Below are 25,053 nucleotides of genomic sequence, written 5' to 3'. Positions count from 1 at the left end.
GAGACCTGATGACAGTTTTCAGACAGAATAGGAGGGAAGCCATGAGTGACATCTGCCATAATGATTCCACATCTGCAGGAACAATCCTGAACTTGGAGAGCTCACAGGGTCTTTGTAGGGCATCCCAAATGTTTCCTGCATTCCCACACAGTTTTGAGTTGGTTTAACCAATTCCTCACCTGTGCAGACAGCCCTTGGAAGCACTTCTTTCTCAGAGCCCTGGAGGTCTGGGACCCACGGCTCTTCCTCGTTCCAGCTGTGAGATCACATCAGGTTTGGAAACTGGAAACCCTATTGCAGGCAAAGAAAACAAGGGAGGTCAGTGGAATTTGTGGGATACTTGTCACAAAGAATAGTCCATGGTTTTAACCCCCAGCTCATTTTTAAGCAGTAACATCCCAAGGCCAGCTTCCTTGGCTCAAAGTGGCAGGAGAGTTATGATTATAAATCATATTCATTACCTTAGTGCTAAGGAGCAACTAACAGTGGGTCCCCATTGTGCTAGGCAGAGTACAAACACAGAATAGTAGCTGGCCCATGCCCTGAAGAATTTATAATCTAAATACACAAGACAGACATAGAATGGGGGAACGGATAGACCCCACTATCTCTTTCACACACACACTGCTCACAGCCCCTGGAGAGAAAGCAAAGCACAGGAACTGGACGTTAGTCCAGCAAACACAGTGGAGGACATGCTGCAATCCTCTCACAATGGTCAAAAAGGAGAGGCAGGTGGGTCCCTGCCCATAGAGAGGGGCTGGCTACAGGCCTGACACCTGAGGGGCCATTCCTTGAGCAGACCATGGAGGCAGGTCAAAGGCTTCGCTACCCCAGAACTGTGACATCGCAAAAGCACATTTTGGGGAATTAGGAAATCTAGTGACTCAGGTGTAATGGGAGGGAGAATTAAACTCCCCCAGTGGGAGGAGAAGGCTGGGAAATTACACACTAACATTCAGGAGCAACAGCCTCTAATTCTTCCGGAAAAGGAGAAGGTCAGAAACAAGAACTGGGCCACGCAGCCTCAGGAGGGACAGGCTCAGAGATCCAAGGAGCCGGGAGGGAAGACAGCTTGTGGCTGCTGCAGATGTGGAGAGGGGGGACAAGACTCTCTCCAAACTCTCACTCTTCTTGACCCCGAGCTGATTTTACGATCTATGACCTAGTCTCACGTCTTGTGGGCAATTTCATACTCGCTAGAGGTAAGATGTCATGATCAGAGAATTGCTTATTAGCTTGGACCATGCGTGGAGGGGCAAGGAGGTGAACATAGATAAATGGGTTATTAAGGGCAGGTCAACACTACAGCCGGATGGACGCTCTGAGATCGATCTAGCCATGGTCGATTTAGTGATACGATTTAGTAAACGTGGCCTAAGCTTGCTACAGTTCAGGGCCTTATATTAAGTTGAGGCTTTGAGAGTGTTTATGCTGAAGTATGCGATTTACCTGAGGTTTGGGTAGGGATTCAGGGTTAAAAGTCTGGGATCCCCCACAGCTCTAGATCCCCAAACCTCTCCTCCCTCCCACTGACCCACCCAGCCCACTTCCTGGGTGCCCTTCCTCCACACTCCCCTCCCCTTCTTCCCAATACTGGCAGCTGGCACCTCCCGGCACCTTGGGAGCTTCTTGTGTTCCCTCCTCGTCTCTCACAACCTCCTCCCTCCCTGCTGCCTACTAGTGTATTGGAGATAAGGAAAAAAACGGGGGACAAAGAAACTTGTCAAAACTTGGATGATGAATAAAGGTATACAGTTAATACTGCTCAGGTTATTTAGAGACCCCACAGCTTCTAATAACCCAGGGGACAGGACTTCTTACCCAGCAGGACCACCGTCTCATAGTTCTCCTGCATGACATCCCTGTAGAGGGCTCTCTGAGTGGGGTCCAGCAGAGCCCATTCCTCCCTGGTGAAATACACAGCCACCTCCTCGAAGGTCACCGGCCCCTGAAAGAGCAAGAGTCCAACACTCAGTACCTGTTGCCCCACTCACAGCCCCACTACTCACAGAACAGTAGCCCCAGGTAAATGGAAGCTCGGGAGGCACATGTTAACAGAGTCCCACCTCACCTTGCCTAGAACAGCCAGGTGGCATCAGAGGGTAGAAAGAGAGAACCTTTGTGTCTCCCAGCTGACAGGCGGAGGCAGGGTCATCACATTTATCATATACCTACTAGCCAGAGATAGATATAGGAGATGGGGCTGTCTCTGGACCCTGCTGGTGGCTCCCTGTTAGGAATCCCAACACTCTCCAAATAAAATATATGGAAGAAAAAGGAAGTCAATAGTAAAGAATCTAAGTTCGAAGTTCAGAATTGTAGAAAGTTGGGGAAGCTAACAGAAATCAATGATCAACCAATGAAAATAAGAAGGAAGTTTTTAAAAGTACAAAATTAATCCTAACAATGGTAGTGGTACATTACTAGATGGAAATGGCAGAATAATCAACAAACATGCAGAAGAGGTAAAAGTGTTCAATAAATATTTCTCTCCTGGATTTGGAGACAAACAGATGATGTAACTCATATCATAAGATGTTGACGCTGACAGTCTTTCCATTCCAGAAGTAACTCATGAGGATGTTAAACAGCAGCTACTAAAGTTAGATGTGTTTAAATCAGTGGGTCCAGATAACTAGAGTTCTGAAAGACCTGCTGGAGGAGCGTGGTGGACTGTTAATGTTGACTTTAATTAGGACTTGGAACACTTGGGAAATTCCAGAAGACTGGAATAAAGCTAATGCTGTGCCAATATTTAAAAAGTATAAAAGAGATGCCCAGTATCGATTTCAGACTGACACACTTGTCATTAGCTGCGTCAAGAGAATGGAGCAGCCGATACTGGATTTCATTAATAAAGAAAGGAGGGTAATATAATTAGTATCCATTAAAAAGGTGTAGACACAATAGATCCTATCAAACTAACTGTATATCCTTATTGGATGAGATCAAAAGTTTGGTTGCAGCTAATAGTATTGATGTAATTATACGTAGGCATATGAGTTGCTTCAGAACAATATTTTGACTAGAAAGGTACAAAATACACACAGCATACATTAAATAGATTAAAAACTGGGATTTAAAATAGGGAACCATGGTTGAGTGGATTTCTTTCTAGGGGGTTCCCGTAAGGATTGGATCTTGGCCCTGTGCTATTTAACATTCTTATCAATGCCCTGGAAGAGAAAATAAAATCATCACTGATAACGTTTGCAGTTGCCACAAAGACTGGGGGTGGGGGTAACTAATGAAGTGTCAGTAGGTTCAGGCTCCAGCACTGGGAGTCTGGGAAGTTTTCCCAGCCCTGGCTAGGGGGTTATTTCCTGTTCCACAAAGAGGAAGTTCCATTCTCTACACTTGTGCTTTGACATTAGGACCTATCTCACACTACAGCCCATATTCAGCATAGTGGCAGGATTATATGATTAGGACATGAGGCATTTTGTACAAGATGAGTCATGTGCGGTGTCATTAGAAAAGTTATGATTTGCTGAATATGCTTATCCTACCTGTGTGCATGGATCATGTTTGTATCTGAAGTTATGGATATTGACTCTGTATCTGTCTTTCAAATGTGCTTACTCTGGGTAACAACCACAACGAGCCTTTCAGGTACAACAATGAAGAAGCCAGACAGTGCTGATGGCTCATCAACAAAGACAATGGACCGCAGAAGAGCTTAGCCTTCCAGTGATTGTTTCAGCCAGCCTATGAGTCATGGCTACTATGACTCAGCAGGACATGCTAGGACATGTGACCAGACCACATGACAATGAACTTCATTGTGGTACCTGTATTTTCCACAAACTGGACTGGGACCTGAGTTTGGAACAAATGGTTCCTGCCATATGGAAAAGCTACATAAGATGGGGTGTGACATCATCTCTTGGCCTCATTCCCTGCACAAGAGAACTGCTGGAAGCACCTGAGGAACAAAGACTGAAGTGGGAGAAGTGCTGGTCCCAGTGTAAAGGGATTTCTACCTTGTGTATGGAAACTTGGGGGACTGCTTGTAGCATCAGTCAGGGTGAGAAATTGCTAATTCAAATTCAATCCATCTAGTATGTTAGCCTTGGTTTGAGTTTTTGGTTATTTGCTAAGTAATCTGCTTTGATCTGTTTGCTAACACTTATCGCTGGGAAATTGGCTGTTGTCTCTATCTGTCCTTGAGTGGCTCAGGTAAAGCACTCAGGTAGCTTAGTTGGCTGCATGGCGCCACCTGCTGTCGTGTTGGGTGATAACAGGGCCTGGAGAGGCTGGCTGAATCTCCAGCAAAGCAGTGAGAGAAGGGCCAGCCCAGCTTGAGGGTTAGAGGGCACAGCGGTTCCCAGAAGCCCCCCAGACTGCACCCTGGGGTGACAACCCATCACACCCTAGAGTACACAAGTGTCAGCAGGTTTGTCACATCCTGTCCCCTCCCTTTCTCCACCCAAGATATTTCCTGCCTCCCACCACCTCTAGCAGCTCCCACCAGTGGTGAGCTCCAGCCGGGTCGCAGAAACCGGTTGTTAAATTTAGAAGCCTTTTTAGAACCGATTGTTCCAGGACAACCAGTTCTAAAAAAGCTTTTAAATTTAGCAAAGGCTCGGGCAGCTGTCCACCCGGCCCCCGGCCCCAGCTCACCTCCCCCTCTCCTCTGAACGCTCCACCCTCCTTCTCCTCCCCGTCCCCTGCTTCCCGCAAATCAAATGTTTGTGGGAAGCCTGAAACAAGCAGCAGGCAGGTAAGCCGGGCCGGGGGGGGGGGACGGCACGTGCGGCCCAGTCCGGCTCCACCTGAGCAGCTCCCCCTGGCCCCGGCCGAGCGCTCCAGCCGGGTCCTGGCCAAGCACCCCTGGCTCGGGCTGGTCTCAGCCGAGCGGCTCCGATCCGGCCCAGCACGGGCCCCGCAGCAACGGTCCCGGCCGAGTGGCTCCAGCCCGGATCGGGGAGTCGGATCCTGTGGTGCCAGTTGCGGTCCTGGCCCCAGGCAGTGTGGTAAGGGGGTAGGGAACAGGGAGGGGGTGTTCAGTGGGTTGTGGATAGGGGTTGGGGCGGTCCAAGGGCAGGGTACAAGGGGGTTGAATGGGGGTCCCGGGTGGCAGTCAGGAAGGAGCAGGGGTTGGATGAGGTGCTGGGGGGCAGTCAGGGGCAGAGAGAAGGGGTTGTTGGATGGGGCAGGGATTCCAGGGGGCATCAAGAATGAGAGGAGGAGTTTGATGGGGCAGCAGGGGGCAGTCAGGGGACAGGGAAGGAGGGGGATGGGTCAGGGGTCCCTGGGGGGGTGTCAAGGAGCATGGGGGGTTGGATGGGGCACGACCCCTAGGGGGGCATGACCCCCTCGTGAGGTGAGGAGGAGGGAACCTGTTGTTAATATTTTGGCAGCTCATCACTGGCTCCCACCCTCCTGTACATTTACTGATTCTCTCCCTCCAAGCAGAACCCACCACCAGCTCCCTGAGAATCCCTTACCTGAGCCAGCTCCATTGCAGCCATTTCCTTCCCCCTGGGAGGAGGGGATAATCTGGAGCAAAACATGGACGTTATTCTGTAGCCTGCCAGGGCGAGAAGGGCAATGTGAGAGAATTCAGACAGGGTTTCTGTCCTTTCCACATGTCGATTCCCCCCAGCATTGTTCCCTGCTAATGGACACTCTAGGTTCTGCCCACTGTGAAGCACAGAGTGACCGTATCCCAGTACAGGCCTAGCCCCCTCCTACCAGGGTGTGACCCTCTGACACATGGTGAAACCCTCCCAGCAGCAGAGTCTCTCTCTTACACTTACCAAGTTTGCGGGCGATACCAAGCTGGGAGGGGTTGCAAGGACTTTGGAGGATAGAACTGTAATTCAAAATGATCTGGACAAACTGGAGAAATGGTCTGAAGTAAATAGCATGAAATTCAGTAAGGACAAATGCATAGTACATCGCTTAGGAAGGATCAATCAGTTGCACACATACAAAATGGGAAATAACTGCCTAGGAAGGAGCGCTGTGGAAAGGGATCTGGGGGTCCTAGTGGATGACAAGCTAAATAGGAGTCAACAGTGTTGCAAAAAAGCAAGTATCATTTTGGGATGTATTAGCAGCAGTATTGTAAGCAAGACACGAGAAGAAATTCTTCTGCGCTACTCCGCACTGATTAGGTCTCAACTGGAGTAGTGTGTCCAGTTCTGGGGGCCACTTTTCAAGAAAGATGTGGACAAATTAGAGAAAGTCCAGAGAAGAGCAACAAAAATGACTAAAGATCTAGAAAACATGACCTATGAGGGAAGATTGAAAAAAACTGGGGAAGACTCAGAGGGGACACGATCACAGTTTTCAAGTACATAAAAGGTTGTTACAAAGATGCCGGAGAAAAATTGTTCTTCTTAACCTCTGAGGATAGGACAAGAAGCAATGGGCTTAAATTACAGCAAGGGCGGTTTAGGATGGAGATTAGGAAAAAAAACTCCCTGTCAGGGTGGTTAAGCACTGGAATAAATTGCCCAGGGAGCTTGTGGAATCTCCATCACTGGGGATATTTAAGAGCAGGCTGGACAAACACCTGTCAGGGATTGTCTAGATAATACTGAGTCCTGCTTTGAGTGCAGGGGACTGGCCTAGATGACCTCTCGAGGTCCCTTCCAGTTCTATAATTCTAAGAACCAAAGGCCAGAGAAGAGCAGAATCAAAGGAGTCACTCTGGGGATTCTCCCTGTCACTGTCCCCAAGGCAGCTCTCTCAGGTTAACTAAGTTGTTTGATGCTCCAGCCTTTATCCAGTCTCTCCTGGCAGTGCCCCTTTCATGGGCTGGGCCTAGTTTTAGCCTTTGGCAAGCGTGACCACGGGGGCTCTGAGACTGGGCCTTCTTGCCTCAGCACATCTTGTTCCTTTCTGTGGCTCCCCAGTGAGTCCCAATGAGTAGATACTCCTCATACAGACTGTGAACACAAGAACATAAGAGCTGCCCACTGCATCAGACCAATGGTCCATCTAGCTCAGTGGCCAATGCCAGGTGCTTCAGAGGGAACTAACAGAACAGGTAACCATCAAGTGATCCACCCCATCACCCATTCCCAGCTTCTGGCAAACAGAGGCTAGAGACACCATCCCTGCCCAGCCTGCCTGTGACACTGCCAGATGAGGTGTTAGCTCTTGCAAAAGCCCCCATGTCTTCATTGAACAGGGACAAACGCATCGCTGGAATCAGTCTGACTCACCTGGGTTAGTATTAGGTATTAGGATTATAAGAATGCGCTTAGACTTTATTGAATGCTTGTGAGTTTCTGCCTGGGTTAATATCTGACTAGTTGCATTGTGGCTCTGTAAATCACCAGACAGGAGAGAGACTTTACCTAGGTGAAGTGCTGACTGGCAACCAAATGCATTACACCCTGCCTGGCAGGAAAGGTTCATCAACACCAGATAGACTATTATGGGATGTGAAAGACGACAAGACTGTTGTTGTGCTCTTGACTTCCCATTAGCTGACTTTGCAGCTCAGAGCACATGGCAGGAAGGGGATAAAAAACCCCATACAGAAGGAACTGATTATCTGTATGCTGCTTGGACTCGGGGGGGGGGGGGCGCGGGGGGAGTTTCTAGGCATAAGCACGAGATCCCCAGCTGATTAGCCTGGGTTGGTCCTAAAGAACATGCAGAGCTTGCTTGTTATAGAAGCTTCTATTACCTTTTGAAATTTAAGACTGTAACTCGTCTGCATCTATAGGATTACCTGCTTTAACTTCGTAAACAACTCTCCTTTCCTTTTAAATAATTCTTAATACAGGTTATTACAGGACTGGCTACAACTGTTGTCTTTGTTGCGAGATCTAAGATTCAATTGACCTCAGTAAGTGACTGGTCCTTTGGCATGAGGTCAGGCTTGACAAAGCCCTGGCTGGGATGATTTAGTTGGGGATTGGTCCTGCTTTGAGCAGGGGGTTGGACTAGATACCTCCTGAGGTTCCTTCCAACCCTGAGATTCTATGATTCTATGACTGGCAGTAACCTGAACATTGCTGTGATTCGTGGGGTAAGGCAGTGGTTCTCAACCAGGGTCCTGGGCCCCTGGGGGCCTCTAGCAGGTTTCAGGGCAGGGGCCAAGCAAGGGCAGCATTAGACTCGCTGAGGCCCAGGGCAGAAAACTCCAGTCCCAGCGCATGGGGCTGAAGTCCAGGGCCCTGAGCCCCACCACCCGGGGCTGAAGCCAAAGCCTGAGCAATGTAGCTTTGTGGGGCCCCTGTGGCATGGTGCCCCGAGAGAGGAAGAAAGTGCCCTGAGGACGCAGCCAGAGGGTTGAGCCCTGACACACGACTGGCTCAGAGGGTCTCTGCAGTCAGGAAGGGCTCGCAGCGAGAGAAGCCTGGCAACTGATGGCTGGAGGGTGAAGAGGTTTGGGGTACGGTGGGGGAAGAAGCGTCTGGGACTGGATAACCTGGGGCTGGGCACTCGCCATAGGGGACACTTGCTCCTCCTGTGCCCTTTCCACACCCTCTTGCGAGTCGAGAATGACCACCCTGTCCCCACCCCCAGCGGCAGCCGTGTCTCAGGACTCTCCCCAGTTGCACCCACTAACTCTCCTCCCATTTGAGGTATAGCTCGGGGCAACAAATTCCCACCAAGATGAACCCAGCTGGCTGCTGCCTGTTCTGGTGCCACAGGGGCCTCTGGTGGGTGAAAGGCAGAACTGTAGCACTGCTCAGGCAGAACGTATCTTCTTCAAGCCAAAAAAATAAATTCTGCGCTGGACGTGAATTCTGTGCGTGCAGTGTGCAGAATTCCCACATGAGTAACTCACACCTGGCACAAACACAGCCTGCTCCTCCCATCTCTTCTCCCTATGTGTCAGTACCAGAGCTGCTGCTGTCATTAATGCACACAGGCTTTCACTCCCATTAGTGCTGGCAAGACCCAATCCAGTGATAGGACTGAACCCTTATTTTCCTATCACATGGGACAGTCTCAGCTGAGGGGGAGGTGAGATGGGGAGGGGGTACAACGGGGAAAGTTGTTGTACCCTTGTTGGTCCCAGCAAAGAGGTATTTTTAATTGGTTCTAAAAAAATTACCGCACCCACCTTGTCTCTCCAAGAGATCTGAAAGTGGCAGGAGGAGACAAACAGGAAGACAGAGCTCAGGACTCTAAACTAAACATTTCAAACCCCTGGAAGAAACTACATTTCCCTTCTGCCCCTGGGTATGTTTGTATCCTACAGGAGGGACCACCCCATTCCCCTCACAGCAGCAATGGGAGACTGCAGCCAGCCCCAGATGGTCTTTCCCAATCCTGGGATGTTTGTTGTGACAAAGATTCTGTGTGGTGGGTGCACGGGCTGGGTACAGCTGGACTGATCTGCAGATTGGAAAGTCAGGGCAACTCTAGCACAGCTTGGGGGCCGTGGGCAGGGGGAGCAGTTCTGGAGCTGGGCCTCTGTCCTCTCTAGCTCCCATGGCAGATGGCTCTGGCAGCATCAAGTGGGTCCATCACTGCAGGGGAAGGTGGGGTAGTGTCTGAGGTCAGGGTGAGAATTGGAGGAGGGGGGGGTCTATGCCCAAGAATGGGGGATGGAATTCACCTCCCAACCCCTCTGCAGAGCTCAGCAACTAGGGCTTTATCCAGTGAAGTGAAATTCACTCTGGGTGACTCTGAGTCAGCCACTCAAAGATCCTTGTGCCTTCGGTTCCACACTGGCCCCAGGAGTCGACTAGTTCTCCCTCCCCAGACTGCCGGGGGCAGCCAGGGATAATTAGTGGGTTATGGGAATTAGAAGATGAAAATTCACTAAGAACAATGATATTTGTGTGTTTATTATTAAATCCCCAGACACCAACCAAACCCCGTCCTCCTTCCGATGAGCTATAAATATCTAAGGGACTCAGCTACTGATCCTGCAGTCAGTTCCTGCCGTCCCCACTTTCTAAAGCAGCACTTTTAAGAACAGGTCAGGGAAACATGTAAATACTTTGAACCAAATTCCAGAAGCTGCTGAGCATGGAGAAGTTAAAATGAAACCAAGGTTCCGTCTCTCCAAGGACCTGGCCCCTAGTGCAAAATAAGACACTCCCCAGGAATCTGAAATGGCCACTTCATAACTGATGTTATTAATCTGTTCACTTCTGGGAATTACCACTAAGAGAAACAACCCAGTGACGGTGATATCCTGAGGAAAAGATCTCATGTGTCTTTAGATCAGAACGATATACACTAAAATGCCTAATTCATAGCCCTACGGCAATTGCCTGGTGTCACTACAGGGCAGAATTAAGGTTGGTGCATTAGTTGTGAATTCCCATCCCCTAGCATATTGCAATTGCTGTTAAGTGGGTTTGACAAAATTCATTGTGTCTATTTCTTTCTTTTAATTTCAACAGATAGCAATATTTATTTTTAAGCCCTTTTTTCAATGTTTACAATTTCAGTGTTCAGAGCTGTGGGAAGTTATGGGGGTCATCAGACAATTATTTAATAACAGTAACTGTTGAGAGTCCAAAAGCCAAATCATATAACTGTTCAAAGAGAAATTGTCTGTCACACCTAAAATATACAGTGTAAATATCCTTAAATCAAACTCCACTTTCTCTAGAAGCATTTCTGTATATTACCTATATAAATATTTTTTCATCTGTGTCTGTGTGTACAGTGAAATTAACATTTACTGCAATTTATTCATAAAAATCCAATCCTTTCAAGCATAATTTTAAGTAATGAAGTACTTGAATTCTTTCGCTTCCTAGACTGGAATGTTTCACTTCAGGATAATTACACCCTCCCTGTGATGTATTTCACTCTCAGTACTGTAACCCCCTCGTGATGTAGCTCCTGTCTGCGAGCTCTGCTGAAGCCAGTGGCATTATGATCAGGTGACACACTGACATGAGCAGAGACATGGGGGAGGGTGGAGGACGAGGTAACATGGAGGCTACCAGAGTTGAACGTGGCCGTTAGAGCAAACGCTCTCTCAGCCTCTCCTCTCTCCCACCTCCCAGAGTCAGTAATTCTGAATCGTTCCCTGAAATCTAAATAGCCCCAGTATGAGAGACAGTGATTAACGCAGGTACCTTAGGGGCTGCAGCGCCAACCCCCTGCCTGGATGAGGAGGGTGAAGAATTGTAGTAGAAATGGGGTAGGCTGGGAGAGGGCACAGCTGATGTGGGACTGGGAGCTGAGTTGACCAAGAGGCCAGAACTCATGGGGGGTTTGGGAGAAGAAGTCAACAGGACTGGGTAGAGGCATTTCAGTGTATTTTCCCCATTAACCATTCTGCCATGTATTTAATTTAGAAACTTTTCATTCACATCTAAACACCTTGGAGCTAAGCTGGGTTGATGCATTTCCACTTACAGTGGTACAGATGTAATTAGGTGTTTAATCAGATGCTCATGCAGCACAAAGCAGTCAATAATGGGTGTGCTTCCATTCATTAACTTGACTGTGTGCTGTGCATCACTTTGAAAAAAAGATGCTGTGAGGGAGTGTCAACATTTTAGGCATTAAGAAATGGTAAGTAGGTGTCAGTTCATTTCTCATGCGTTTCTCTCCTAATTTTAATGTCAGTTTTGAATCAATATTAATACCATGTTGTTTTAACAGCAGTAGGATCCATTTGTATAATTGTTTGCAAGATTTCATTGGATATTGTGACCCAGACGTCTTCACCTTTTATTTTGAGGTTCCTAAATACACCCCAGCGCACCTCTCCTGACAGACTGCAGGCCCTGGCCGGTGACATGTTCCTTAGAGAGCAAACACCTAACGAGCCCTTTCGCCCTCAAACGCGCATTTGGCTCTTTGACGTTGCTTTATCCGCCCCACCAGAAAACGCTGTAGGGAACCCGGTCATTACAGCCGACCGTCACTAGGTACCGTTCTACCAGCTCTGGGCCAACATTCAAATGGTTCTGTTTGTTTATCTTTCATTCAGCTTTGCAATTCTTAGGTCCCATTTAAAAACTGGAAGTGAAATAACCGAAGCAAGTTACGAAGAGAGCGGCCTCGGGCATAGGTGGGGGTAAAACAATAAATGGAAAAAACTGACTATGCAAAAAGGAACATCGCAAACTATCAGAGCCCCAGACCCCCGCCCAGCTGAACCCACCCCAGCCAGGCATATCAAGCTGGGTCCCTGAAAAATCGCCCAGCCCGTCTGGCAGTGAACGCTGCGTGTTCCAGGCAGAGCTACGGTGTGTGGGTCTGCTCTGCTGACATGCTGCTTTGGTACGGAACGTGCCACGGCCACAGGGAGCAGAGACATGGACTCCTACAAAACACAATCCCAGATACACCTCCAATGCCGCATCCCCCCCCCCACCTCCCCACTGTCTGCCATCCCCTCCCCCACCTCCACATGGCCATTCTCAGCCTACTGCTAACACTTCCTCCCAGCCTTCAGCGCTATAAATAAATAAAACATGGTGTTACAAAAGGTAGATTGTGCCAGAGAAACCTGATCTGGACGTCAGTAAGGCTTTTGATACAGTTCCACATGGGAAACTATTCGTGAAATTGGAGACTATGGGGATTAATAGGAGTACCGAAGGTCAATAAAGAATTGGTTAAAGGAGTCTACAAGGGGTCATATTGAAGGGTGAGTTGTCAGGCTGGAGGGAGTTACTAGTGCAGTTCCTCAGATCAGTCTTGGGACCAATCTTACTCAACACTTTTATTAGTGATCTTGGCACAAGAAGTGGGAGTGGGACACAGAGCCGGGAGGGATTGCCAATATGGAGGAGGACAGGAAAATCATACAAGAAAATCTGCATGTCCTTGAAAGCTGGAGTAATAGAAATGGGATGAAAATCAATAGTGCACAAATTCTAGTTGTTAGTCCCCAAGTGCATAATTTTGCAATAAGCTTGGGATTTCTCAACTGGAACTGACAGAGGAGGAGAAAGACCTGGGTGTATTGGTTGATCACAGGATAATTATGAGCTGCCAATACAATGCAGCTGTGAAATAGGTTAATGCAGTCCTAGGATACATCAGGTGAGGTATTTCCAGCAGACACATGAAAGGGTTAGTACTGTTATACAAGGCACCGATGAGACCTCATCTGAAATACACCTCTACCTTCCGGCCTTAAAGTCTGTGAGTCCATAAACTGTGCTTTGTGTTGCACAGACACTGATGGAGATCAGGGCCCCATCGTGCAGCACATGGCAGAGAACCTGACTGAGATCAGCAGCCCCATTGTGCTGGGCACTGCACAGACAGAGAGGGACAGTCCTTGCCCCAAAGAGATCACAATCCAAGTAGACAATGGGGAGGAGGAAAACAGAGAGGGGCTGTGACTTCCCCCAGGTCACCAAGCAGGTCAGGGACAGAGCCAGGAACAGATCCCGTTAACGCCAGAGCCACATCACCCGCAGCTTGGAAAGGTCCCCAGACCCCATTGTATTAGGCTGCAGAAAGAGGTGGTTTGCCCATGGATGCACAGGCTGTCTTGGCAGGCAGCTCAACTGTGGTCCCTGCACACAGCTGGGTGTGTGGGTCATGGGTCAGGAGAAGTCAGTGTCCAGCCCTGTGGGGCCGTGCTCCTGGCTCATACCTCCAGCACTCACTGCTGCCCCTCCCTTACCAGCTGCACTGTTCAGCCAGCCCCAGGCCTCTGTGAGGTCACTGCCCCCCCTCCCCTATCCCCTGCAAGCCTTCAAACAGGGACATGGTGCACCAGTGCCAGAGTGCACTAGTGTAAATTCTGTCTGTACTAAGGATTTGCACCAGTGCCTAAAACACCAGGGTGGCAGAGACCTTCAGTGCCCAAAACAGCAGTACGGTGGCACTAGAACTGGGATCTAATTCTAGCTCCATCACGGACAGCCTGGGTGACCTTGGACACGTCAATGTTTCTCCTCCCAACTTCAGTCTCTTTACCCAGCTGCCACTCACTGGGGTCTCCTCTCTCTCCAGAGCTGCTCACCACTACAGTCTGTGTGGGTGTCCCCAGAGCTAAGGCAGGTCAGCTCGGGAATAGTCTTACAAGGGGGCTGGGGAGTCTCTGTCCCTGGAAGATTTTCAGAACAGGTAGGACAAAGCTCTGTCAGAGACAATCTACATACACTTGTCCTGCCTCGGCAGAAGGAGCTGGACATGACAACATCTTGAGGTCCTGTCCAGCTCTACATTGCTATGATGTTATGCAATATAGATACGTATAAAACAACATGATGAAACCAAATGAAAACATGGTGTCAGGCAATTCAAAAAACAAAACAAAAAACTACACTGCACAGCATAAAATGACACAATACTAAGGAGAAGAAAGCAACACAATGCAAACTAACACACCTTAGAACAAAAGTACACAATGCAAAAGAGCTCAACTCAAACCAACATAACACAGACACCAAACCAGCTGAGGCAAAATAACGCATCATAAAACTATGCAACACAGCATGGTGCATCATAGTTCCAAAAGGCAACAGGCAAAACAGCTCAGCGTAGAACAGGACACAGCACAAAAGAGAATTCTTTCAAGTAGGCCTGGAAGGGATCTTGAGAGGGCGTCTACTCCAGCCCCCTGTGCTGAGGCAGGACCAAGTATCCCTAGACATTCCCAGACTGGTGTATCTCTAACCTGGTCTTAAAAACCTCCAGTGAAGGAAATTCCACAGTCTCCCTTGGAAGCCAATTGAAGGCAAACACAGGCCAAACAATGCTGCACACACACACGCTGGGCTTGGGTTTAAGGGGAGAGGCAAGAATTCAAACAATCTAGGTTCTGCCCCAAATTCTCCATGCAAACTTGAGCAAATTACTTCAGCTCTCTGAGCTTCAGTTTCCCCATCTGTAAAATGGAGTCGCCTCCCACCATTGGCCTATTTAGCCTTTGAGCTTTTTGTGGCAAGGCCTCTGTCCCTGTGGGCATGTCAAGACTGCAGTCAGACACCGGCGGCTGGCCCGTGCCCGCTGACTTGGGCTCACACGGCTCAGGCTGTGGGGCTGTTTAATTGTGGTGTCCATGTTCCGGCTGGGGCTGCAGCCCAAGGTCTGGCACCCTCCCACCTCGCAAGGTCCTACAGCCTGGCCCCAGCCCGAGGCCAGACATCTACACTGCAATTAAACAGCCCCTTCACCTGAGAACTGTGAGCCTGAGTCACCTGGCATGGGCCAGCTGGGGGGTTTTAGTGGCAGGGTAGAGATACCCTTGGTGTCTGTTCAGCACCTGTCACAATGGGGACCCTGATCTCGGTGTCTGAGCAGAGCCCTGTGCAACAGGGGCCTGACCTCAGTCGGTGACTCTGCAACTCCCGGCATTACAGGATCCCTAATTTTGTTTAGGGCCCCTGCAGCAACTGGTAAAATGTGGGGGCAGGATCTCTGTCAGGGTCTGTGCAGTGCCCAGTACAGTGGTGGGGCATGATCTGGGTTGGGGTCAGTGCAGTGCCAGACTCAACGGGGACACAGATCTCAGTCGAGGTCTCTAAAGTGCCCAGCACAATGGATGCAGCAGTTTAGGTCACAGTCGTGCACCGCCTGGCTTAAAGGGGGCCGTGATCTCGGTCTAGGCCTCAGTTTTACCTGGCACAACAGTGGGGTCTGATCTCACCTGGGGTCTCTGCAGCGCCTGGCAGAACAGGGCCCAGATCTCACCTGGGGTCTCTGCAGTGCCTGGAGAACAGGGCCACGCTCAGTACGATAAGAGCCCTGATCTCAGTCACACACCTGGGGAGAAAAGTGGGAAGATTTTTGAGAATTCGGTATCAGTATTTCAGAACTGAGGAGAAAATGGGGCACAAACAATATATTTGCTAATGTGAGACAGAAGCACCAACATCTGGAAGATTTGACATCAGCATTTAACAGTTCAAGAGAACGGAGGGGATTATACAGGGATATTCAATCAACAACAGACTGAGATGGATTCTTCTTGCCTCACACTCACAGGGCCAGCAGGTGCTGGGGAGTAGCTGGGACTAGGAAACCTGGGGCTGGGCCGTCTCCATGGGGGACACTTGCTCCTCCCTCCCCTTCCCAGCCCTTCCCAGGCCCCGTTGCCAGCAGAGAGTGCCCCCCCCAGCGCAGCCCAGAGGTGTCCCTGTCTCAGGGCCCCCCCAGCCTCGGCCCATTCACCCTCTGCCCAGCTCAGGAATCACTCGGGGGAACCATTTCCCACCCGCACAAGGACAAATCCCTGCAGGTGGAAATGGGGGAAACCCCCCAAACCTGAGACCTGAACTGGCCACTGGCGAAGGGGAGAGAAAATGGGGCACAATCGGGGGGGGGGGACAGGGAACTTCTCAGGGGTTGGGGGAGGGGGGGTCACCCTGGGCGCTGCTCGTGGCTCTCTAGGGAGAAAGGGGGCAGGACGGGGAGGAGGGGTCCCCACGGGGCAGCGGTAAATCCGAGGATCTCAGCCCCCTTTCTCTCCCCGCTCCTCGGGGGTCACCTGCCCCCCCCCCGCCATTTCCCGCCCCCCAGCCCGGTCTCACCCTGCCCGGGCACTGGGGCAGAGTCACCCCCCGGCCCCGGCCCCGGCCCCGGCCCCGGGGCTCGCTCCGGGACCTGGAGGCTGCAGCTCCGCAGCGGGGTGGGCGGAACCCAGGCCGGGCACGGGGTGGTTAATGAAGGGCTCTCCGCCGCGATCTGCGCATGCCCAGAGCCCCACCGGCACCAACCCTTCTCCGGCCGGGAGAGGCCCCAACGGCCCCGCGCGAGCCAGGCAGAGCCGGAGCGGCTCGCGCGCGTTTGCAGATCGGTTTGGTCTCTCCATCAACGTCACTTCCGGTCCAGGGAGCATCAGGAACTACATCTCCCAGCCTGCCCCGGGATCGCGTCCGCCCTCTCCGCAGCCCAGGGAAGGGAGGGTTCCAGTAGCTGTTACTGCGCATGCTCCGTGCGAGCCCCGCTGGGGCGGAGAACAAAGCTGCTGCTACCGCCTCTGCGTGAGCCGGACCCGGGCTGAGCCGCTGCTGCTCCCCGGGGGGGGGGGGTTTATCCAGCTGGGCCACGGGCAGCCACGGGCGCAGCCCGCCCCAGCCCCGCCCGGAGCCCTCGGGCAGCAGGATCCGCCCCGCTGGGATGGGGGCAGGGGCCCTGGGGGTGTCGGGCGTGGGCGGTGCATTAAATTACTCTCAATAGCGCTGAGTATCAGAGGGGTAGCCGTGTTAGTCTGGTTCTGTAGAAGCAGCAAAGAATCCTGTGGCACCTTATAGACTAACAGATGTTTTGCAGCATGAGCTTTCGTGGGTGAATACCCACTTCTTCGGATGCAAGCCACTTCTTCGCTTGCATCCGAAGAAGTGGGTATTCACCCACAAGCTCATGCTGCAAAACATCTGTTAGTCTATAAGGTGCCACAGGATTCTGCTGCTTCAATAGCGCTGTGCTACTCCCGGGCAGTGCGCATGCTCAGTAGCAGCTGCTGAAGCCGCTGCCCTTCCCCTGCCCGTATCAGCCGGAACGTTCCGCTGGGGCGGGGCTGGGACAGGCGAGGAGCAACAGGGGCGGGGCTGAGCAGGGAATTGATGGTGGGGAGTCAGGCAGGTGGGGGTGGGGCTGGGGGCTAAAGGAAGATCCGGGCTGGGGGCACTGGAGTTGAGCTGGGGCGCAGGGGAAGGTCATTGGGGCGGGAAATATGAATTGGTTTGTGCAGCCAGGAAATTCCCGTGTGGGGAGGTGAGTTCACTGAATCCTGCCCTGTTTGTGCCCTGTCCTCCCACATACAAAGTCTCTCCAGCTTTTCCCTTTTCCCCTGGTCTCTCTGTATTTCTCAAGTGTCAATTCAAAATCTCTCCCATGGGGCAGTTTTTCCCACCCATTTTATCTGCAGTGATTTGTCCTCATTTAGGTGGGAAATTGTTGCCCTGAGTCATTCCCCAGCACATGGCTGCCCCTGGAATGGGGATGGGAAGAGGAGCCCGTTTTCATCCCCACCTTGGCAGAGAAGAGCACGTGTCCCCAATGGAGACTGTCCAGACCCCATTTCCCAATCCCACCACTGCCCCAAACTACCAACACAGTTTCCCCAGCCCTCAGTTGCCAGTCACCTGCCCGTCCCCCACTTCCGCCCCCTTCCTTTATCCAGGGAGCCTTCCAGCTCCCCCTCCCCCCTTAAATCAGCTCCTCACAGGGCTCCCCAGAAAGGAAGGAGAAAACTCGAAAGAGGTTCCTGCTGGCGCTCTTAAAAAGCCCGAATACTCTCTCAGTCCTCAAAGAGAGACCTGGAGAAGGAGACTTGCTGGAGCAAAGCCACAGGGGTCTCTGAGGTTTCCCTGGCCCCTCACCCCTGTCCTGCCTGGCTGATGTCAGCATCTCTCTGTGAGGTCACCACCTCCCCACCGCCTTGGACCAATAGTCTGAGATCCTGCCAAAGGCCTTTGTGATGTCACTGCCACACCCCTCCCTTGCTGGGCTAATGTCCTGCCCCTGGCCAGGCACTTTGGAGGTTTGAGCTACTCCCTGTGGATCACCCCACTCAAGGAACTTTTCTGCAGAGCATCCTCAGATGTCTGAGCACACAAGTGCCATGGCAACGAACTGACACACATGACACCAAAATGAGATCATTAATATACTAACCTAGAAGAGAAGGACAATGCAGCATTAGTAGGGGAGAAACCCCTACTGAACATGCATTACACCTGGCAGCGTCAGCAGAACATATCGGCTACACAACTAAAGAAAGGGATCTGCACGTTGCTGTAGACCCTAATGAAGATCACACCCCACCACTGTACTGGGCACTGCACAGAACCTGACAGAGATCCTGGCCCCACATTTTGCCAGATACTGCAGGGGCCCTAAACAAAATCAGGGATCCTGTAATGCTGGGAGTTGCAGAGCCCCCAACTGAGCTCAGGCTCCCCTGTTGGTCAGGACTCTGCACACTGACCAAGATCAGGGTCCCCATTGTAACAGGTGTTGAACAGACACCAAGGGTATCTTTACCCTGCTATTAAAACCCCCCAGCTGGCCCATGCCAGGTGACTCAGGCTCATAGGGCTCAGGCGAAGGGGCTGTTTAATTGCAGTGTAGATGTCTGGGCTCGGGCTGGGGCCAGGCTGTAGGACCCTGCGAGGTGGGAGGGTGCCAGACCTTGGGCTGCAGCCCCAGCCGGAACATGGACACCACCATTAAACTGCCCCACAGCCTGAGCCGTATGAGCCCAAGTCAGTGGGCACGGGCCAGCCGCCGGTATCTAACAAGTTTGCATGGAGAATTTGGGGCAAAACTGGGAACTGAACCCAGATTGTTTGAATTCTTGCCTCTCCCCTTAACCCCAGGCCCAGCGTGTGTGTGCAGCGTTGTTTTGGTCTGTGTTTGCCTTGCATTGGCTTCCAAGGGAGGCTGTGGAATTTCCTTCATTGGAGGTTTTTAAGACCAGGTTAGAGATACACCAGTCTGGGAATGTCTAGGGATACTTGGTCCTGCCTCAGCACAGGCGGCTGGAGTAGACACCCTCTCAAGATCCCTTCCAGGCCTACACTGAAAGAATTCTCTTTTGTGCTGTGTCCTGTTCTACGCTGAGCTGTTTTGCATGGTGCCATTTGGAACTGTGATCGCACCATGTTGTGGAGCAGTTTTACGGTGAATTGTTTTGCCTCAGCATTTTTGGTGCCTGTGTTGTGCTGGTTTGAGATGAGCTCTTTTTTTTTTTTTTCATTGTGTAATATTGTCCTAGGGTGTGTTAGTTTGCATCGTGTTTTCTTTTCCTCTGTATTGTCATTTTATGCTGTGGCTTTTGTTGTTTGTTTTTTCTTTTTTTTCCCTGAGTTTCCTGACATTATGTTGTGGTGGGTTTTACTCTGGATGTTGTGTTTTGTACGTATATATCGCATGGCATCCTAGAAATGTAGTGCTGGACAGAACCTCAAGATGTCATCAAGTCCAGCTCTCTCTGCCGAGGCAGGACCAAGTATCTGTAGATTGTCTCTGACAGAGCTTTGTCCTATTTGTTCTTAAAACTTCCAGGAAAGAGACTCCCCAGCCTCCCTTGTAAGACTATTCCAGAGCTGACCTGCCTTAGCTCTGGGGACACCCACACAGACTGTAGTGGTGAGCAGCTCTGGAGAGAGGAGACCCCGGAGAGTGGGCAGCTGGGGAAAGAGACTAAAGTTGGGAGGAGAAACATTGACGTGGCCAAGGTCACCCAGGCTGTCTGTGACCGAGCTAGAAATAGGTTCTAGTGCCACCGCACTGCTGTTTTGGCACTGAAGGTCTCTGCCACCCTGGTGTTTTAGGCACTGGTGCAAACCCTTAGTGTAGACAGAAGTTACACTAGTGCACTCTGATTGGCACTGGTGCACCATGTCCCAGTTTGAAGGTTTGAGGTGGTGGAGGCGGGGGGAAGTGACCTCACAGAGGCCTGGGGCTGGCTGACCAGTGCAGCTGGGAAGGGAGGGGCAGCAGTGAGTGCTGGAGGTATGAGCCAGGAGCGCAGCCCCACAGGGCTGGACACTGACTTCTCCTGACCCAGGGGACACCCCCTAGCGAGGTGGTTTGTCCAGGGATGCACAGGCTGTCTTGGCAGGACAGCTCAGCTGCAGTCCCTGCACACCTCTTCCTGCAGCCTAATACAGTGTGCTCGGGGGCCTTTCCAAGCTGCGGGTGACGGGGCTGTGGAGTTAACAGGGTCTGTTCCTGGCTCTGTCACAGGATTGCATTATGTTTTGAAACAGGCATTTAAACTATGGGTTTTTTATTGTTTTGGGGGGGTAATGAAGTGAACTATGCACATTTCTTGCAGTTGTACTCTTTCTTCTCATCTGTCAGGTTTTCTTGATTGGTTCCTTCTGTAATGCAGGGTATACGTGCCCACCTCTTGCAAGAATCACACTGGACCTTTGATAAGTAACAATTAAGAAATGAAATCACAGAAGTTATAATGTTACACATACTTTGCATTCACTCATGCTGTTCCTTCCACATGGGAGCGTTACCTAATATATGACTATCAGCATGAAGAAAATGATTACTGTTGTGGAATTTTTACAGGAATTATGATCCTTAGCCAGTTTATGGCATATATTTTCATTCAATCCTACATTTCTTACCATTGTGCAATCCTCAATTTCTTTTTCACAGTTGATAAAGTTGCAGTATATGCAGTAGTCCTCCACGCTTTCTTAAAAATAATTATAGTGTTATGAAATGATGAATATAATACAACCAACTCTGAAAATGCAAACCTTAATTTATTACTTGTCAATATTTTAATGCAGTCAATGGTTTGAACTTTTTCTTTTTTTGGAATCATATTTTCTCAAATTTTTACTTTACTGCACCTGTATCTAAAAATGCAAATTTCATTCAACTGGTCGATCAATAGCAATCATTCACCCCATTCAAATTTTTGAGTACTTAGAGATATTATTGATTCACAGTCACCATTATAGAACCAAACCTATGAGATATCCCATTTTAGGGGTATTAAAATAACTGTCTACTATGTGACAAAGTTCCACTCTTCATGTTATCTTCACATGTGCCCAATGAGTCCACAAGACATGGAAGAAAGTAATTACCTGACTCCTTCATTAGAAGAATTGCTATATGTCTTCTAAACACAGTATTAGCCTCTTGTGTTGTTTCTACACTGATGTCTTTGTGCTGCAAATACGTTTCTGCAACCTAACAACACAGATATTTAGAATACACATAAGTACCAGAGGTGAAAGTGGGCCGGTCCAGTGTACCGGTAAGAACTGTCCACTGGTTCCTTCCCGTACATGGCTGACATGACACTTCCGCTGTGGCAGTGCTTTATGCTTTAACGGCGCTGCCCCCTTTATCCCATCTCCCCCGCATCAGCGGCCCAGCCATAGGGTCCGACAATGCTGTTGAATGCTCCTGGCAGGGCTGCCTACAGTGGGAGAGCGAAAGGGGCTCTGGGTTACAATGATTTACAAGCACCTGGTGCTCCTGGCCACTGCAGCAGCAGCAGCTGTCAGGAAGGGCTGGCTGGTAGAATCTGGTCCCCAAGCACCGCACCTTCCACTGGAGACCCCATCCCTTCTTGGGGCCAGAAGCGCACCCCGTACACCCTGGCAAGGACACCGGTGCAGTGCCCACTGGTAATCTCTGGCATTTACTTTCAACATGGATAAGTAAACATACATAACCAATATTAATGGCAATTTGGTATTGTGGAAGTAGGGAAAGAATTAACAAGGATTTGAAGGGGATTTTAATGCATGTCAGTCAGTTAGCAAGAGTCAGGCTAGTAGTTAGCAAGAGTCAGGCCACACTGTAACCCTAATGACGTGAGACTTGTAGAAGCGAGGATGGTGTGAGGCGAGAGGAAAGAACTGTGTAAGGAGTTATTACGACCTTGCAACTGATAACCAAATATGTAGACTGGTGTTTCCTAGAAGTGAGAAAAATAAGATAGCAGGATGGCTTATGTATAAACAAAATGCAGTTGTTGCTCATTATTGTCTGTATTATTGCTTGTTATTGTCTGTAACAAAGGTATAAATGCTTGCTGTAATTGTTTACCTGTTGAGAGACCTGTCCGGGACTGGGGCAACCCTGTGTCCTAGGGCACTCTCTCCCTCTATTGTAATTACTGGAGAAATAATAAAGTATTTGATTTTGCTGCACCCAAAGAAAAAGCGAGAACTGAGTTTTTCTCCGACAGTATTCAATAACTTTAAGATGAGTGGTCCGCAGTTGTGGCCATCACTTTGTCTGGGTTGCAGAACAATTTTACTGTTCCAATCAGATGAGGATTTACTAGTTAATCGTTTGATAAAGTTTTTGAAATTTTTAGAGAGTACATTAGCAGATTGCATAAATGAGCTTTGCTTTCCTTTTTTCCCCCCTCTGGTTTCTGGACATAGATAAAAATCCATTCTCTCTCTTTTTAATTAGTAATTGAAATTACTTATTGCTCACATATATACACACTTGTTTTCATATTATTGTCTCACACTTACACAAAGTATCACCTGATTTGCTGTGCCCCATGTTGATGATAATACATTCTCAAACATGCGACATGCTACTGTTTCGTGTCCACATTCTGTGAAGTCTTTCCCCAGAGTCAAGTCACACAAGTTCACTCAAAGTCCATTATTAAGCATATTCAGTAGAAGTACATGCTGTTTCAATGTTTACTTGTAGCTAACAGGAAGATATTAGTCTCACTATTGTTACATTCCCTTTAAAAAAATTTCAGTGGAACAGTTAATGTCCAATGTAAAAGTAAGTATCTAATAAATCACCTCCAATTCCTCAGGCATGTTCTTTCATATCTGATCTCATCACACAAGGGGTCAATTATTAACAATTCCTTTTTTTCATCAAGGCTATCTGTAAGTTTCAATATATTCACAAATTTTATTGGTAATGAGATTTTTTCAAAAACTTTATACTGATTTATCAACAATCATTATGCAATTAACATATTGTCGTTTGTAATGTCTCAGTAACACACAAGATATAAGCATATTGTGAAATCAATCAATTCTTTACAGAATGTATTCTTCCAGGATACATGAACAATGTAAAGTGACAGTAGCAATTTTTTATAACATTCACATTCCTCTTTCCTTTGCATGCACTGAACTCACTGAAAACCCGCAACAAGGAAAATTATAGTACAATATAAAACATCTTACCGCAATAACCCAATGACCTGGTGTGTGGTAAGGAAGCAATAATATATCATTTTGAAGTAATTCACTCTGTTTATTTAAAAAATTAGAAATTCAATTATAGTTTCCAGTGAAGCAAACCATGAAATATACATTATACTGTATTTCCCAAATTCATTACATGTATTACTATTAGACTACTCCTCCACATCAAACATACCACTGCATTTGCTGTTTCACACTGTGTTTAACTCACTGAATTAAATTGTGCTTTTCTCATGCTATGTATGAAAGTGTGTTAGCATTCCCCACTCCCAGCCCTATGCATGCTGGCTTGGGAATATCACTACTGTAGTGTCAGCTTTTAAGAGAGCTTCACATGCAGAGCCGTAACTAGGGATTTTTGCACACAAGGCAAGGAACAGAGGCAGCATGTCCGGCTCTTCCCTATTGGAGGAAGGCTCCACCAACGAATTTCTGCAAAAGAGCCATATGTGCCGCCCCTCTCCATTGCTGACGACCAGCGGCAATTCGGCAATGAGTACCCCAGTCCCTCTCAGAGGGAAGGACTTGCTGCCGAATTGCCGCTGAAGGAGAGACTTTCTGAGCCCCTCACTCTCCGTGCCCGAGGCAAATGCCTCACTCGCCTTGCCCTCGTTACGGCAATGTTCACATGCACCACTTCTAGTATTACGGTAAGTTAAAACAAGCACCAGTACATTGGGACATTAATGCTCTATTACAGTGTTTGCATTAGCATATTAAAAGCTATAGCACTGAACAGACGAGTTAGGGCCGGCTTTAGGAAGTTTGGGGCCCACCCAATTAAAACATTTTCGGCGGGGCCCCAGCAGGGATGACTTAAAAAAAAGTTTAAAAAAAAAGGCCCTTTCCTTTCTTAGCAACCGGTTCCCTATAAAAAGTTCTGATTTAAGGGATGTGCCAGAGTATGCATTTCTGGTACCAATAGGGTGACCATGTGTCCATGTTTAAAAATTCCTCCCGGACAGCAATTTAAGAACCAAAAAGTCTGACATGTCTGGGAAAATACGGCAGTATGATAACCCTACCTACAGTTCTTTTTTACAAAGATGGGCCTGAACTAGAAATGACTCCGCTTCACATGTGTGGGTGCCCGCCACTCCCTGGGAGTGTGCTAGGGTGACCACATGTCCCGATTTTATAGAGACAGTCCCAATTTTGGGGTCTTTTTCTTATATAGGATCCTATTAACCTCCACCCCATCCCGATTTTTCACACTTGATGTCTGGTCACCCTAGGGTGTGCACATGTGTGTGGGTATCAGCTGCTCTCTTCTCCCATCATTGAAGCAGGTATGCAGGGTTACTGCCCAGGGAATTGCAGGGCACCAGTGGACATGGGGCTGGCTGCAGGCAGGGCAAGGGGTGCAGCAATAGCTGGAGACGAGGGGGGGTGGGCTGGCTGGCTTCAAGCAGGGCCATGGGGGGGGGTGCGGCATAGATTGGCAGTGCTGAAGACAGAGGAGTGCGGGAATGGCTGGCTTCAGGCAGGAGGGTGCAGCAGGGGTTGGCTG

The 25,053-nt window shown here is 49.3% G+C and overlaps 1 protein-coding gene across 1 annotated transcript in view; it reads left to right on the top strand.

The window, feature by feature from the left end:
* Positions 1 to 25,053, top strand: part of LOC120381416 (zinc finger protein 271-like) — a 1,091,725-nt gene that overhangs the window by 48,993 nt on the left and 1,017,679 nt on the right. The window lies entirely within an intron of this gene.

Source organism: Mauremys reevesii, linkage group 14 (assembly GCF_016161935.1).
Source record: "Mauremys reevesii isolate NIE-2019 linkage group 14, ASM1616193v1, whole genome shotgun sequence".
Taxonomy (NCBI): domain Eukaryota; kingdom Metazoa; phylum Chordata; order Testudines; family Geoemydidae; genus Mauremys; species Mauremys reevesii.
The sequence above is the reverse complement of the archived record's forward strand: the minus strand, read 5'-3'. Positions and strand labels throughout refer to the sequence as shown.